Source organism: Passer montanus, unplaced genomic scaffold, assembly GCF_014805655.1.
Source record: "Passer montanus isolate IOZ18808 unplaced genomic scaffold, ASM1480565v1 scaffold164, whole genome shotgun sequence".
In the NCBI taxonomy this organism is placed as follows: Eukaryota; Metazoa; Chordata; class Aves; order Passeriformes; family Passeridae; genus Passer; species Passer montanus.
Window position 1 is genome coordinate 703,087 of NW_024363605.1, and position 17,674 is coordinate 720,760.

At 34.5% G+C, this 17,674-nt stretch overlaps 1 protein-coding gene across 19 annotated transcripts in view; it reads right to left on the reverse strand.

The window, feature by feature from the left end:
• MEF2C (myocyte enhancer factor 2C) overlaps nt 1-17,674 on the reverse strand; it is a 132,827-nt gene that overhangs the window by 102,736 nt on the left and 12,417 nt on the right. For 2 of the 19 annotated variants that reach the window (XM_039703557.1, XM_039703556.1), the window contains exon 1: nt 15,938-17,327. The exons of 14 other annotated variants lie outside the window; for them this stretch is intronic. The gene's annotated coding sequence lies outside the window, so the exon portion shown is untranslated. Of the gene's footprint in view, nt 1-1,793; nt 1,902-3,948; nt 4,185-4,812; nt 4,917-15,937; nt 17,328-17,674 lie in introns of those variants that run through there. 3 more of the 19 variants (XM_039703555.1, XM_039703552.1, XM_039703553.1) reach the window with 3 other exon arrangements.

Below are 17,674 nucleotides of genomic sequence, written 5' to 3' on the forward strand. Positions count from 1 at the left end.
AGGACTAATTAAAAAGTTCAAATTCTTTCTAGAAACTTTGAAGGTCTAAGTTGTAACAGACCTTTCCAAAATACAAGAATACTCTCATAAAAAAACATGCAAACAAATTGAAAATAATGCAACGAGAAACAGGGGTTACAGTGATCTTTAAGTTCAGCCTGTTTATAAAATCAAGAGAAATTAGGTTTTGTATTCTTACATTTATTTTTTTATATCAAAATATGCCAATATACAAAAAAGCACATATAAAGACCCCACTAAAAAAAATACTGTGTTTTTGACCCATAATTCAGAGGATTTTAAGTTAAGACCAATGGAAGAAAGACTTTTATTTTATATAGTAACTGTATATATATATATATATATATATATATATATATATATATATATATAGAGAAAGAATAGCACGTATATATGTAGTTATTTTTTTTATGAGGTCTAATTGAAGAGACATTTTGACAGTTTTATTTACTATTTAAGGCATACTCAGCAGTATGCATTCATAGTGTGAAAACTATTAATATTTATATAAAAAGCACACACACATGCATATATACACACACACACACGTACATATGTTTAAATATATGTACATGATCATAAGAAACAATTTTACAGAAAAAACACAAGCCTAATTAACGTCAGTCTACCACTGTTGCATATTTCCAGATAGTTTTTTTAACATAATAAACTATCAATGATACAAAATCTGCAACTAGGTGAGGGACAACAATGTGAATTCAGAGTTGTAAGTATATAAAGACAAGGGAGAGAGACTTTTTTTTTATATATTATATGTATATATATATATATATATATATATATATATATATATATGTATATATAGAGAAAGAATAGCACGTATTTATGGACTGATTATTTTTATGAGGTCTAATTGAAGAGACATTTTGACAGTTTTATTTACTATTTAAGGCATACTCAGCAGTATGCATTCATAGTGTGAAAACTATTAATATTTATATAAAAAGCACACACACATGCATATATACACACACACACACGTACATATGTTTAAATATATGTACATGATCATAAGAAACAATTTTACAGAAAAAACACAAGCCTAATTAACGTCAGTCTACCACTGTTGCATATTTCCAGATAGTTTTTTTAACATAATAAACTATCAATGATACAAAATCTGCAACTAGGTGAGGGACAACAATGTGAATTCAGAGTTGTAAGTATATAAAGGCATTTCCCAAAATGAAATAGTGTTTAAAAATACATCCTAAAAATATAGGTCAAATTTACTTAAATATATTTAATTTATGTTAATGTATATATGCAGATATTTCAAAGCCAGCCAAGACACTAGGCTCACTAAACTAGTTTTCAGTTTGGGGAATTAATAGAGATTCTAGCTGTTGAAGAATTTTTCTTTTAGCTGTAGAATAAAAAAATAAAGAGGCCAGAGCCATCAACCCATCCAAACAAAGTACAATTCAAAGGAAAAATTTAGGTCAAAATAAAAGAATTACAGGTAATATCAGCTTGTAAACCAAATTCTGTTTTTTAATAAACATGTAGAATGCCTATACGTATTTAATATTAGCGGTTTTTTAATGGCTTACACTGTAAACTTAGTAGCCCAGTGTGGAAATTGCTGTTGTCATCCCTGCGTTCATTGGAATAAAGGTAGAAAGTAAAGAAGGAACACAAAATTTGAGCTGTTGATTAATTTTTTTTTGGCAAAGACAGTGACAACACCCCATCACCTAATAAATAGTATTTTTCTGGTTAGATACCTTCCATAAAGTTTAATTACTTACGCCAAGTCTTCCTTTTGTACACGGGGAAGAAAGGCAAGACATTCATAATAGTAAAAAATCTTCATTTCTTTCCATCTATGTTCTTTTTTATTATTCTTTTTGTTCATGCTGTTAAGGCCAAAGGTAGAGCTGTTCATTAATGTGTGTTTGCACAGCATCATGCACAGGCCCTAATATATATTAAGACCTGTTACCACAATATCACAATAAATTATAACATTAAGGTTTATAGTTTTTATTCTGTAGGCAATAAAGTCAAACATTTCATTTTTTGATTTGTTTCTACTCAGTCTCTTACTGACTATAACTTTGCATGAGAAGGAACACATTATCCCTGTATATAAAATCATTTTGTATAATGAATATATATCCAGGATACTTAAGAGCGCACATCTTTGGATGATCAGGATTATTTATAAATTTGAAAATTTGTATTTATATTATAAAACTTAAAAGAAACACTATAATATTGTCTGAAATAGTTGGGAATACTACATTTATTCCTGAATGGCCAGAATTACTGCTGCCACTTGAAACTGAGGTCTGTCAGCATTCTGTGGTGATTTCTCTAAACATACAATTGACAAATTTTAACGCTACAAAGTAGGAATTAAAAAAGCAATCTAAGATGTTAAAGAAATACCCTGTTCAACCCAATGCAAAGTAGCCTGGATAAACCAAGACTGAACAATATGGAAAAACATAAAAAGAATTAATTCCTTCTCAGTTACTTAGAAAAGAGAATCCTGTATAAGTGACTACAGCAGCATGTTCTGCCACAATTTTTTCATAAACTGAGCCCTGTCAATGACAGCAAAACAGATTGTGTGCATCTGCTGGGAATGAGCCAGATGACAGTGGAAGACACACACATGGATACCTTGGCACAACTACTAAAGAAGTAGAAGAAAAATGGACAGAAAGAAGAAGGAAGTTCTAAACTTTAATTAAAATGGATTTCTAGCAAAAGTGAAGTTATCTAAGAGTCAGTTCCTTTTCTTTAGACTGTAACTCTCTAAAAGCCACTACATATTTATAGTCTACATTGCCTTGTTTACCCTCCATGGTACTCATATGGACACTGTTACCACAGTGCTTTGGTCACAGAGAATTTACCCATTCTACAGACAGGGAATTGATGCATGAGCAAAGTGAAAGCCCCACAGTCATCTAAAAGAGGTTCTTGAAGAGTTGATTCCACACTTCTCAAATTCAAGCTGCCATCACAGACACTAGAATATCCTTCCTCTGCTTAGCTATGCTCTCAGACAAAAGTAGCATTATACCTAAAATCAATACAAAACAAATAACCTAATACTTTAGCATTACAGGACATGAGCCTCTCACAAGTTGAATTAGCATAAATGATGATTGAGTCAGCTTTGCTATTGCTGCTTGCATCTTCTCAAATTTTACTTGAATATATGGATTGACAACCCAAGATGGCTCTAAAAAGAATCAGTGAGTTACAGTTGTCAGTACAGAACTGCCACCACAAATAGTGGTAACTATGTATTCTCACATAAAAGGAGAACCTGATCTTCAGTAATAGTAAAAAGCACTCTCCAGCTATTGAGTTTTCATGGCACCAGAAGTGCAAGCTTATTCTCAGGAAAGAATTCAGAAATTCTGATGAGTCTGTAAAATCTTTTTTCAGCTGTAAAGTAAATAACATTGTTGCCCTTTTTGTTAATTGAAGATAAACTAAATACTTGAAGGTAGACCAAATAAACTTGCTCATCCCTCCCTCTCTCCCTCCCTCCCTCCCTGCCTTTTTGAAGAATATAGTGTTCCAGTAAAAAGGACATACAAACTCTTCTGACTTTTGTTGTAATGTTTTACACACTTTTGTCTTATAATTCAGGAATAAAATTGGACTGCCAGCTGAGTAAAGATTCACACACCACCTAATGGTTTGAGCACCTTAAGTAAATGAAGCACCTAGAAGTCTATGAGGCCAGCAGTCTCAGCCTGTATATATTCCATCTACAGTGATTATTTGGTACTCTGAAAGTACTTCAGAATCAGATTAGAAAAATTGAATTATTTGGACTTTATGAAACTCATACAAATTGTTACAATTAACATCTAGCAGACAGAGGCTGAGGTATACTTTCCTAATCTGAGAACAGCTCTAGAAAAGCATAAAATGTACCTTCACATTCCATCTCATTTCAGGATGTGTGAATGGCAAGCACACACGTACACCCAAGAGGGACTTAGAAAACTGCTTAAATCTGCTTATAATGCTCTTGATCAAAGAAGTGGTACATCTTTATACATTCTTCCCAGGGTGGTCCAGAAGAGAAGATAAGAAGATCTTCTTTTGAAATGTTCTATTCAAATGGTACCTTTGTTTCTAATGAGTCTGGAAAAAGAGCCGGAGTGGAACTGAGAAAAAGACGTGGATGTTAATTAACAGCATGAATCCTGTATATCAAGCAGTTTTTAGTTGGTCATAAAGTCAATGATGTTATGCTAGAATACACGAGCAAAGGACATAGTGTCATATATTACTTATGTCTTAAATACTCTTAAATGAATACATTATTATATTTTGATGTAAGTTCTCTTCATTAGAAGAGATCAGAACTTCTAAATTATAGTAAAAGAGAAGGAAAAAGTAGCATGTTTTTATAACTTATGAGCAACTTCAAGCTCTTCGATAAATACTAATCAAGACAGAATATCAGCACAACTTTTTAACTGGAATTAACTCTTCATTAATTCAAGCATAATAATGTGGTCATTAAATCAGCTTTTGACTCACACCCACATATTCAACAGGCACATTAACTATACAAGAAAATGACTGAAGAGTCATGCATGCTCGGCCACAAGGTCTTTCCTAAAAGAGCACCCAAACTCTAGGTGTGAAGATGAGAGGAAAAAATGCTTATTTTGGAACTATTTTATCTCTTATAGGTTTATGAAACAGTCTTAGGTAGACTGAGAGATTTAGCACACCCTGGAGCTGTAATTTCTGTTTCAGCCAACCCATAATCAGTTCATTACTCACAGCATGCCCACTGTCCTCATATTCAAACATCTCTTCATGTTTCTAACTCCTATCCTAGATTTCAGAGCTTCGTTAGGCATGGTATGTATCTGTTCAAAAGCAAACTCAAAATGAAAGAATGAGGTCAATAAAAATTCTGAAAAACTGTCACAGAGGTATTTATTATCTAGTTTTATGTATTTAGATGAACACACTTACAATTATAAAGGTAAAATTGAAAGGACTATTTTCTTATGCATTGTATTTTATAAAGTAAAATCCAACTTTTCAGACAATGCAATAGCAACAATGGCATTGAATTGGTTGTTTAAACTGGCTATAAGTTTAAACAGACAATGCAATAGCAACAATGGCATTGAATTGGTTGTTTAAACTGGCTATAAGTTTAAACAGAAATATATATTACAGACTAGAAACATATAAAGGTTTTGGTATTTTTTGGTATGAGAGGTAAAAGAGATTGAGAGACTAACTCAATAGGTAAGGAACTATGGCATTCCAGCAAAACATTACCCAGTTACAGTCCTTCCTTTGATGACTATTTTATTACCTATACAAAAATGTACAAATACACATTTGGAAACTGAGACAAGCTTTCTCCCACAATGTTCTATAACCAACAGAAAAGAGAATTTACCATTAACTGCTCTATATTAAGAGTAGAAAGTCTTTCCAATCACGTTTCTCAACTCTTGAATTTCTACCATAAAAATTAAACCAGTGTTCATAAAGAATTTATAGATTTAATTTGGGATGTGAATTCCAGTAGACAACAGGACGCAGCAAAGTAAAACTTAAATTCCCCTTTTAGATGTTGCCCTAAGTCTTTTCTAATTTTCTGAACACATCCCAACACAAATGTGAGGTTGATAATTTCATGCTACACAGGCATTACATTGAAAATTTACATTTGGGGGTTATGAGTCCCTTTTCTTATACTGTTTTTCTTGTGCTGTTTTTCAGCTTCTGCCCTTCACTTGCAATTTTTTTGCCTTGCATCTGTTGCCTTAAATAAAGATCATGTATCTGTTGGGAGATGATGATTACTGAATTGTACATTATGGATAAATATACATTTTTAAAATACTCCCAATATTTTAAAGTTTTTGGAATTCATATTGAAGGCTTCTCCTCCCTAGTATCCTTGGCAATTGAAACTGATGGGTTGCATTTGGTGCTGACAATTGTTGCATTCAAGAAACTTGTTTAAATTTGGAGCACTCTTTGAGGCTGAATGTGCTGGATGCTCACCTTTTCAGTAGAAAACCTGTATTTTAAATATCTACTTTACATCATGGTCACAGAAAATGTTTTTTTTGAACAGACATAAAAGTGGGTATTTATTTAACTAGTCTGCATATAAGAATAGGATATAGACCAACATATGAAAATAGAATGCTGATGATTCTTCCTTTCACATATTATCATCATCAGAATCTCACAAATCTATACATCTTTCGATTCCTTACGATTTTAAAGAGGCTTTTTAAATATATCCACATTGTATTTTGAATTTATATCTATCAAACATGGGAGTTGTATTTTTAGAATGGTGTTTAATTCATAGAGCAATCTTCTGATCCATTAGTGGAATAATTTCCTCTTTCTGATCATATCTGGAAAACAGTAAAGCAAAAGGGGAGAACAAATACTTTCTTCCTGACAATTTTCAAAATTATTTTTTATCAGAAATCTATAGAAGTGTCCTGTTGGAGTAGCCACAGACGTGATGGTCTCATGACAGGTTTGCTTATAATCATATAGATAAAAATGTGGTAGAACAGAGTTCTACTGTTTTATAGTGGTGACTTTTAGAGACTTTTAACAGAAAGCAGATCAAGAAAATCATCATATAGGTGACAAGTACTGCTAATACAAACAGGGCAGAATGTCTTTCTTTTTTTGTCATGGCTCTGTTGCATGGCATATTGCTTCTCACTGTTATATATTTATTAAAAAAAAAGTTAAATAAAACCACACCCTCCCTCCATTAAGAAATACTTGCACCCTCAGTTATGTGTACTACAACATGATTATTGTATTTGCGGGGTGCCTCGTGGCAGGAAGGAATGATGAATCTGACTCCATGTTCTTACAAGGCTAATTTATTATTTTATGATACTATATTATATTAGATAATACTAAATGAAACTATAGTAAAGAACACAGAAAGGATAGTTACAGAATGCTAAAAAATAATAATGAAAACTCGTGACTCTCTGCAGAGTCCAAAACAGCTTGGCACCAATAGGCCAATAAGTCAAAACAATTCACGTGAAACCACTGAGACAATCACCTGTCAGATAAACAATCTCCAACCACATTCCAAAGCAGCAAAACACAGGAGAAGCAAATGAGATAATATTGAAATTCCTTTTTCTCTGAGGCTTTTCAGCTTCCCAGGAGAGAAATCCTGGGCAAAGGGATTTTTCCAGAAAATATGACTGTGACACATCATTAGAAATTTAGGGAAATAATCCTAATAGCATTAAAAATATGATGAAAAATTAGTAATTTTTCTATGGATTGCTTTTTATCTGTCATAATAATGTGTATTAACACTATCACCGCTGTATTACCTCTCATGCAATTTTAAAAAATATTAAATTCCAGAAAAGATAGCACTCAGTAAGGATGCTTTCTAGATGACTACTTTGCATGTCTCCACTCAGTGTAATACTAAGCCTGTGACACTATCTACTGGAAGCATAACTGAACTAAATGCAAGGTTCTCAATGAGGATTTAAGTACTGCAACATGTATTGAAAATAGGTTTTCATTTTGCTTTGTCAATAACAATTTTTCAAAAGCCCACAAAAATGTTAGTCCAACTTGTATGCCAGTATTACAGGAAATGTAGAAGATCATTCTTCTCTTTCTATCCTATGCATAATCTTTTTTATGGCAGCATCAACAATAAAATGGAAACACCAGATCCTATTGTTTTCCCTGTGAAGATATACAGATTTCTACTAGCTATAATTATGGGAAGTTTGCTTCAGTTAGGTAGCTAGGCAATCATTTAATCGTGTTTTAAGAGTAAACTGGAAAACTTTTTTTCCATTTATTTTTTTCCAACTTATTTTCCACTTGATGTGGAAAACATGTTTTGAACATAAATTTATATTATTTTCAATTGTTAACTACACATCATCGAAGAGTACTAGTGTGGGTTATAATTTTTCAAATCTGTATACTCAAGAGCATGAATAAAATTTGTTTTAGTTTTAAATGACCATACTAGTACATAGTCTTACCAATATTTACGGTCATATTTATAATATCTAAAATTTGTCTATGTATGTTTTGGACAAAGGTATAAATTTTGTATGCCATTGCATGAATGCATTTTCTGGCTCAGTATTCTGAAACAAAAAATGTGTTATGAAGAAGATTAGTAAGTATGCAAATTCACACATTTCATAGATTGCACTGGGGATGTAACATGGATTTTTTTTCTCATTCTTCTGCTATATGTCCATTTTATACACATAAAGAAGATGATGGGAAAACTGATGATTTCTCCAAGATTCTGTCAGCAAAATCAAATCAAATTTGTCTCATCAAATACTGTTCCAAAGATCTTTCCTTACAGCTATACAAAATATTTCAATCAACAATCCAACAAGACCATTGCCCTATGTGTGCAACAATTAAAGATTATTCACAGCAAGATTAATTACACACACTTCAACAGGAGCTTTTAATGAAAAAGTTCTGCAAGACTAAGGTTGTAAGTTTGACTAACATGACCAACTCTCCTTCATTGTATTCCATCTTAACAAATATACCATATCTGTGTTCTTCTAAGCTCCCTAAAAGCCTTCCTCCTCTATTGCTGTTCTCCCATTCAGTGTAAGCAGAAACACATTCAGGACACAGTTGGACAGACATAAAGCAATCCTGAGGCTAACTCTAGAGAACATACTGTCTCCTGCTGAGTTCATAGAATATCCCCAGAATATTAACATTTTACAGTAGTTGCCTAGGCATTCACATGGGATATGGCCATCAAAAGGGAGTTTTTGGCAGTAAAATTCTGAGGCTAAAATGCCAGGCTGAAGGGGACACATGGGTCAGCATTACAGGATGGCCACAGAACCTCAGTGTCCTGTTGTTTGTCTACAATGCCCTCCCCTCCTAGCCCCCTTTTTAGGGACAGCTTTTGCACCCAACTCCGATGAAATTATTTAAAACAGTGTTCATTGAGAAGTTCATATTGAATATTTAAATGAAAAGTGCTGCAGTCTAACTTCTTACAGGGTGAATATGTTATGAAACATAATTTCTCTGATAATCCAACAATATCTAAACAATCTGGTTAAAAAATGCACTATTATTTAAAATATAATGTCATATCAAAATTTTTTTCACTAAGAATTTTATCCAAAATTACACAAATAGCACATGCTAATCTGTTACTAGGTTTTCTATACTACTAAAATTAATGTTCCACGTGGATAGTGTTCTGCAATTTGTCAACTTGTTGGTTTATAAACACTTTCACAAGCCTGCTTGCCCTTTGTACATACTTTGCTAACAGCTATTGATTGACAACTTGAAAGTAAATTTAACTGAGCGTGGTTTCCACAAGTGGTATGCACCCTATATCTATAAAAGCAAACATAAATAATGTTGTTTCTAATTCAGTTCACTTTGACCTTGAGATTACAATATGAAAAATAAGATATGGTAATATTTAAGGTGAATTCCTGCACTGGTATTTGGTTAATAATTTTTATGATAAACTTCATTTAATCAGTTATACATTTGAAGAAATAAGAATAAGATAAGAATTGTTAGATTTGAATCTAAGTTTCATATCAGCTTTATAACCTGGGAAAAGAAGACAGAGGAGCTGTATGCCATCTGTTCAATTCTGTTCTTAATCTGTGGGCTGCCTTATGGTTAGCTTAAATGAAGGAAGCAGATACTGACTGACTTCCAGGACCAGCTGTACTGGCCAAGATCTCTGGAGCTCTCTTCACTCGAGCTCTTGCAGGCTTCCAATATTGGGGAAGGTGCCAGAAGGCAGAAATAAGTACATCTACCCTGCTGGAGCAGGTGGCTGCTAAAACACCTGTTCAGGGGATTACAAATGGGGCATAGTCTATCAGACCTCACTGGTGTGATTACTGCATCCATATTGTGCCAGTGTATTCCATATAGGACTGAAATAATTCTCAGACAATTTGTGCAGAAATTGTTCTAAGTCAGATAACACAAGTGTAGGCTGTAATTTAGATCTCTGCAATCTAAGTGTATTTAGTTGTTTAAACAAGACAAAAGGGGAAAAAAAGCTGGGTGGGGTTCAGTTTGGCAGTATTTCAGAGCATCAGTCCTACACTGGCAATGACACAAAGATTCTTTTTTGCTATGCTTCCCTCTATTTTTCTTCTACTTTTGCTTTCCATTCACAATGCAAATTGTAATGTAATATATCAGAAAATTCTATCAATAGCATGTTAGCTTTCCTCGCAGAATAACAGGTGTGGTTTGCATACTTTGAAACACTTTCAAGATGCAAGGAAGTTTAAAGGATAGGCTTCTATGTGATTTCTTGGGTTCAATAGATAACTGATCTCATAAAGATCTCTTTGCACTTCAAAACTACTGGGAGAAAAATGCTATGTTAACAGGGCTGATGGCAAAACACAATCCTAAAATATGCACTTTTAGAATGTTCTAAAATCAGATACAAATTCGCATGACTGAGATTTGCATATATAGATTTAACGCTCTGCATTCAGTCAGAATTTTTCTGTAAATAGGCCCCTTAATTTATCATATGTGCATTAAGAAGACACCAATTTTTGTTACACATATTAACTGTTAAACTTTGATTTTTCATTGCAAACTGACTTTATATATCTTTAAAACTTCTTGAACGGAATAAGTGCCAAGGAATTTCACTGCTTTTCTTGAAAGTCTTAGAATAAGGCTTTATTTCCAATTCAGTTTTCATTAAATTGATCTCATACTTTACATAAAACTGTGGCATTAATTGTGTAAGAGTATTCTCAGTCTTGGTTGCTTCTTTATAAAAGCATATCTGACAGATCCAATATACAGCTGAGGCCCATAGGTTTTGTTTTGTCACACTGATGCTAGACAACTTTTTGAAAAATAACTTTTCATTAAAAAATCTACTGTTGTATGATAGAGCTGAATGTGGTTTTTTTGAGGCATTCAGGAGTTATATGACAACACTGCACTTGTAAGAAAAGGACTGTCTTTTCCACTTCAAACTCCATCTCAATATTTTATGCAAATAAACTATTTTTCAGAAGTATTGATCATCCATACACACAACTAAAAGAGTAAAATGCACATTTTGTGAATTTGAAAGCTGTCTTCATACAGTTTTCTTGATCATACAACAGTAAAATAATCAGGAGCGTCTACAAAATATGATAACTATTCTTTGAGGACTGTAGTGAGCAAGCATGTTGCAGACCAGTGTTTTTAATCTTATTTGGCTGTGAGGTCCCTTAGGACATTTCAAACATTTCTATAACTGTATTTATTGCCTATTTTGAGGGCTTACTTTTCAAAGTATCATGCTAGCAAATGTTTAAAATTCCTGTTTGAGCCTAATAACACATTGTTGAGAAATTCATTTAATGCACATAGGAAACAGAAGGAGAAAAAGAAAACCTACTCTGTATAACTAAAACTTTTCATTCAAAACACAGCTAGGCAAAGCTACAGTGAAAGAAAATAGAAATGCACCTTCAGTATCCATTAAAATAAGACATCTCAATTTATGTCAGTTTCCTGTCTGATTAAAATAACACATACAAAATTAAAAACATAAATATTAATTTTATGTACCACATAAGATGAAGAAAATGAAAGAACAATGTTTACATTTATGGTTCATTAGTGTTTTATTATGTGAAACACTAGGAGGCATCAGTTGGGTAAAAGAAAGAATTATTTTGAAATATTGCATGAAATTATCATACAAGTTATCAGGTTTCTACTTTCATACTTCTAAATGCTAAGGCTGTACATTATAACTAAATTATGCAAACAGGAAAAAACTCTATTCTCACTGATAAACGACATATTTAATAATACAGTGGCAGCACAATTTCTTGGCTGTTTTCAAATCAGACTACACACATGCAACACAAATAATAGTTTTACAGCACATTATATTTTGAAAAAATAACAGAATAAAATAAAATTCTTAATTTGTTGTTCAATGTTATAATTTTTGATAAATCTGTGAAGCCCTGACACATTTTAAGCACTCTCCTCTGCTTGTAAGCTCTTAATATGGTTAAGTGCAGTGAATTTTGCGTAGTCCTAGACAATTTTTAGAGCCTAGGCACTTTTAGTAACTTTAAATTGGGATTAGAGGAAAATATCTAGACAAATATCTTTTTTAAAAAATCCAAGAACAATAATATACCACATTTTATTTGTATTTCCCCAAAGTGGTATTAAGAAGTTTTTATAAAATTTGTGTAACAATGCTACAAGTGGCTGTACTTTCACTATAAATCATACAAATCCAATAACGTCAAAATTGATTTTTCCTTGATTTGACTTACATTTAAAATGAGTAAGCGACAGAGTTCTAGTTGTCTCATACAATAACCACTTAAAATTGAAGTGTATCTTGCTATGCCACAGCAATCAGCTTTTATTGCTGTCCAATCAAAATGACATGTGAACTGCCTAATCCTTCTTTTGTAAGGCACATAAGACTTTGTTGTCACTGTTGGTTTTGTGAATCGCCCCTATAAGCTGGTCTGATTTCCTGAAGATGACAGATCTCAGTGAACAGACAACATCTACTTCGTTGCAGTCAATGAGACAGTGGCATTAAAGTGGAGGGCTGAAGATGCTACCTTGTAATCACCTGTCCACATGTATCATTGATCATCAGTTCTAAGAAAATGACCTTAAAGCTGGTCAGAGGACTCAAGTAATTACTTCTAAAAATAATTTAAAAATTTAGTTTTTCAGTTTTTCACTTGTACCATCAGTGTTTGCTGATCAAAGTTCTTCTGAAGCAGCATCCAAAACTGTATTTTCATCCTTTTCAAGTATCAGAATTCTAACTCTGTTTTTCAAGCTTGAAGTTTTCTAGCTTTCAGAATTAAACATATTATTTAAAAAATATTTTGTACCTACGTCATTACAGAGCCTAAATGAGGATATAGCAAAATCTCTCTGCTGATATCAAACAGCAAAATTAAAAAACTTAAAATGCATAAAAATATAAGTGTTTTGGTTATTATTCAGAATGCTAAAGCAAGGACTATAAATTCTTGGAAATTACATAGCAGCTTATGTAGATTCAGCTCCATCATCAGTGTTTTCAAAAAAATACCAATACACCTTACTTGATTTTTGGAAAAATTATCAAGCAATTTCAAATAATTATATCAAACAGATAAAAATGGACCTTAATGTATCAAACATCAAGCTTTTTTTTTCTTTCAAGAACCTAATAACAATTAATGACTTCTTCCTTAATGAAATATAGAAATAACTTCAGCTGTCTCTGAAAATGAACTAAACTATCCTGATGAAAAATAAATTAATTTGTTATACAGAAAAGTAAAATTAAAAGAAATTAAGTTGGAAAAATATTTTATTCACAACTCCTGCTCAGTTCCTAAGTTTCTATATAATCAATTTTATCTACTGAATAATGAGTTACCAAAATATTTCTTAAGCAAACTTTTGTGAAAAACTTCAGGAAGCTTCATTTCTCTTTATCTGTAACATTATAGGCATTTTTTTTTAAAAAGAACCATTTAAGAAAAGTATCTCTCATTTTGAATATACATGTTGCAGGTAGATGAAATGTTTAAAAAAAGAAAAAAAATAATCTGGTTCCCATATTGGAAGAAAATTCACAGTAAGAAGTTATTTGAATTAATTTTCTTATTATGGTCCAAAACTAGATACCCAGGCACATAACTAAAGACTTAATCTCCCACACTATTCATCATTTAGTACCAATTTTAATAAGGCTCCTAAACTTAAATTTACTTTTTTCTTTGTCAAATAATTTTAAGAGGATGCAGACAGTATCTGATTCTTGCATTCTTTTATAGGACATTGAAAGTGACATTCTTTACATCTCTGTCCTATGAAAGCTGTAGGACAGGCAAGAGGTTTAGTCTCTTTGGGTCCTGATCCTGTAAATAGTTTTCCCTGTGACTTGCTCATTTTCTCAAAAGTAGTCTTGGCATTGCTGGTGGGACTAGTTGTGTAAGAATTCCTTGCATGAAAGAACCCTTCCATGTTCAGGTCCCAGAGCTACCTTCTCATACTATGTACAGCATATTAGCATAAACATATATGAACAGCAAGTTTTTAAAATAAAAGTAACTACAAATCAAACAATAAACCTACTAATAAAAAAATAGACCACAAATAAAAAACACACCACAACATCATACAACCAGGAACATAGACCTGGGATTATGGGCTATTGTCTTAAATTGTTATTCAAGAAATTTTTCTATCACTTCCAAAAGTTCAGAAGTGTGGGCAGATATTTCAACATAGGCTCATTATGAATTATACTCATTAATACAGAAAGAATAATATAATGGATATTTTAATAAAACTAATAAAGTAAGAAAGTTTTTTGAGTTTTGGACTTAAGGTACTTGAAATCCTGTAATAAACACAGTTCACAAAATAACAAATCCCCAGAGAAACCATATGACTTAACATTTGGAGTGAAAATTAGCATGTGGGCAATACAGAGGTGCTGGATCAGAGGTGGTACTATTTCCATGCCTTGCCAAGCATCTAGGGATTAGTTATTACACTCCATATAAACATTTTTACCCTTCAAACACAATAGCAAGGAAAGTGCCAATGAAAGAAATCTAGTCTTCTAAATGAGAAGCTTCTTCAAAAATAGTTTGTTTATCATTCATCTTATAGTTATGTTAAAGTAAAGATATGAAACTAGGACATATGCCATTAAGGTGATTGTCAGATATGTGCAAGGAAAATTTTGTGTCAAAGCTATTATTTTCTAATCATCAGCAAAGTGCTTTTCTCTGTTTAATTATCTTAAACTTTTAGTCTTAAATTGTCTATTACAGTATTTAAGTATGTAGTTATTTGGTAATAATAATCATCACACACAATAAAGAAAATAGAACTTTTCTATAACAGACATAAAAAAAAGACATCATATATCTTAGATATCCACAATGATTCATTAAGTTTTGTTTTGCACCATGCTGCATTGCTTTTTATTATTGTTATTAGTAGTAATAGTAGTAGTAGTAGTAGTAGTATGGAAACGGAATTATTTAGCTTGTTTTTTATACTTGTTTTGTTTTTCAGGCTGACAGAAGGTCCCACTAAGTTTTATGGGAAATAATAAGTATTCTAATTACATAATGTAACAATAACCTTACAAGTCTGTCATTTACATTAAGCTTTATCTTAGCCTGTAAGTAATTGTACTGCAATTATGTCAGCTAGTTCTGTAATTCTGATTAACTCCTTTGTGTTAAAAAATTTAAAGATAAATCAAAGTACTGTGTAAAGACCAAAGCATACTGTTCCAAAATCGGTTTGCAGACCATCACTTAAGTTCCCACATAAATGCAAGGGGTGTTTCCATCTCAAATGTAAGTAATTCAGATGAAAGATGTACAGAGTTGAACACTTGCAAGCATGCACTGCTAAAACTCAAGACTGAAGGGCGTGTGATACAATGAAGTTTAAGAGCGTTTCACTGAAACTAGATTGTTTCCCTAGTCTGACAAATGAGAGTGCAAGCACTACAAGGTCATAGCTTTTAAATCAACTAAGATCCATCTAAATCAAATAAGCTTCCAGTACTTCATAATATCAAGCACATAGATTATGTAAACTTCATCAAAGTTTAGACACTGATGACACTGATAGAGACAAGTTCACCATAATTTACTAGAGATATAACTCTTACTTGTTTAGCAAGCTACTTTTAAGCAACTGCACAATCACACACTGAAAGTCTGCAAGCAACCTCAATTCCAGTTCACATAAAATAACTGATACATTCCTCAAACGCGATAGGAAATGTACCTAGTGTTTTTGTGCCATCCCACTGTATTTTATTCTGACGCTGAATTTCGCATGTACTTACATTGTAAACAGTTAGCTGTTGGCTGATCAGACTAGTCCTTCAGATATTTTCCTTTCATAGGAAAAAGAAAAAAATCCCTCTGCTTCTTCCAGTCTTAAATATTCACCACCTGGTTCAACATGCAACCGCCTTGAATCACACACACAACCTTCAAAGTCAATCCAATAAGCAGCCAGAAGGTGCCTGGGGTGTGCTCGCGCGCGCGCGCGCGTGTGAGTGTGTGTGTGCGTGTGTGTGTGTGTGTGAGTGTTTGTATGAGTGTGTGTGTGTGTGTGTGTGTGTGTGTGTGTGCTGCGTGGAGGAGGAGAAAGTGGCTGAGCTGCTGGTCGGATTAAAAGTAACCGGACTCGTCCTGAGATCGTCCAGGAAGGAAGTGGCAGCAGGCGAATGGGAAAAGACGAATAGCTCACAGCCTTTGAAACATCGCGGAGGGGAAGGGGGAGGCGAGAAAGGGGTTGAAACTACACTCCTGATGAGGTGTCCTTTTCTGCTTCTCTCTCTTCCTCCTTTTTCTTCTCTTTCTCCGTGTCTCTATTTCTCTACCTCTCTCACAATCCCATACGAATGACTCTCTTCTCTCGAGTTGAAGAAATAATCAGTTTCAGTCTCGCAAAAAGGGGGCGGGATCGGATCCCGAAAGCTTTTTAATAAAACAAACATAGAGCAGCAGCAGCAGCGGCAGCAGCTCCTTGCCCCCGTAGTCTAAACTAGATTGATAAATTGCTCCACTACACTACTTTAATTATGTATATGGTATGCAGAATAAATCACTGAGCATCAGCATCTCAATCAAGCACTTTTTAAATGATAATTGCATCTTGGGTGAATCAATCTTTCCATTCCTGACATTTTGCTAATTTTAGTTTTACGGTGGGGGCAATAGCATATGCCACACGTAAACCTAATGACATCCTTTATTATACAAAGTGAAGACAAGGCGGCGAGCCGGCGCGTGTTGTCCCCCTCCTGGCGAGGTACCAGAGCGTGCGGAGGGAAGGCAGGAAGGCTGCGAACCTGGTAGATGCGCATCGCCCGCGGCAGCGCATCTGCGGCCGGTCAGGGCCCGGCTGTGAGGCACTAACCGATCTCACCGCACTCGGGGACCTGCGGAGCCCAGGGTTCGGAACGTGTCTGCGTGTTGCATCCCCGGCACCTCTAAGGCGGCAACTTCGGAGTGGCTTCACCTCCGTCGGGGAGGGGCGGGCACCGAGAGGGGGCAGCCGGCCCTCGGCCTGCGGTGCAATCCAGAGAGCGCCTATCCCTGCGTCGCCTCCGGAGCGCAGCAGGGCTGCGGTCCTCCGGCACTTGCCGCCGCCCCGGAGACCTCCTGCCCAGCCCCTTGGCTGGGCTCCCCCTCCCGAGATCTGCTCCTTCTGAGCAGTCGAACTTTCCCAACTCATCCGGCTCCGCGTCCCGCGTCACGGGAACTGCACCGGCGCAGCGCCGGCTCAGTGCTGCTTTACCCGCGATGAGCAGCGGCCAGATCCGGGCCCGCTCGCATTCTCGAGCAGGTTCCGGCCACGCAAGCTGGCGGAGACGGTCTCGTGTCGGACTTACCCGCAGAAATGCAGCTTTGAGAGCACAGTGTGCGTGGACAGGGCTTTATTGTTTTTAATAGGTTCAGTCGCTTCTAAAACTGGACTGAAAGGACTGCACTGTGAGTTGGAATCCAGATTAAGCACATGCAGTGACTTCAGTAAAACTGGATCTTGCACATACTTTAAAAAATTTTATGCG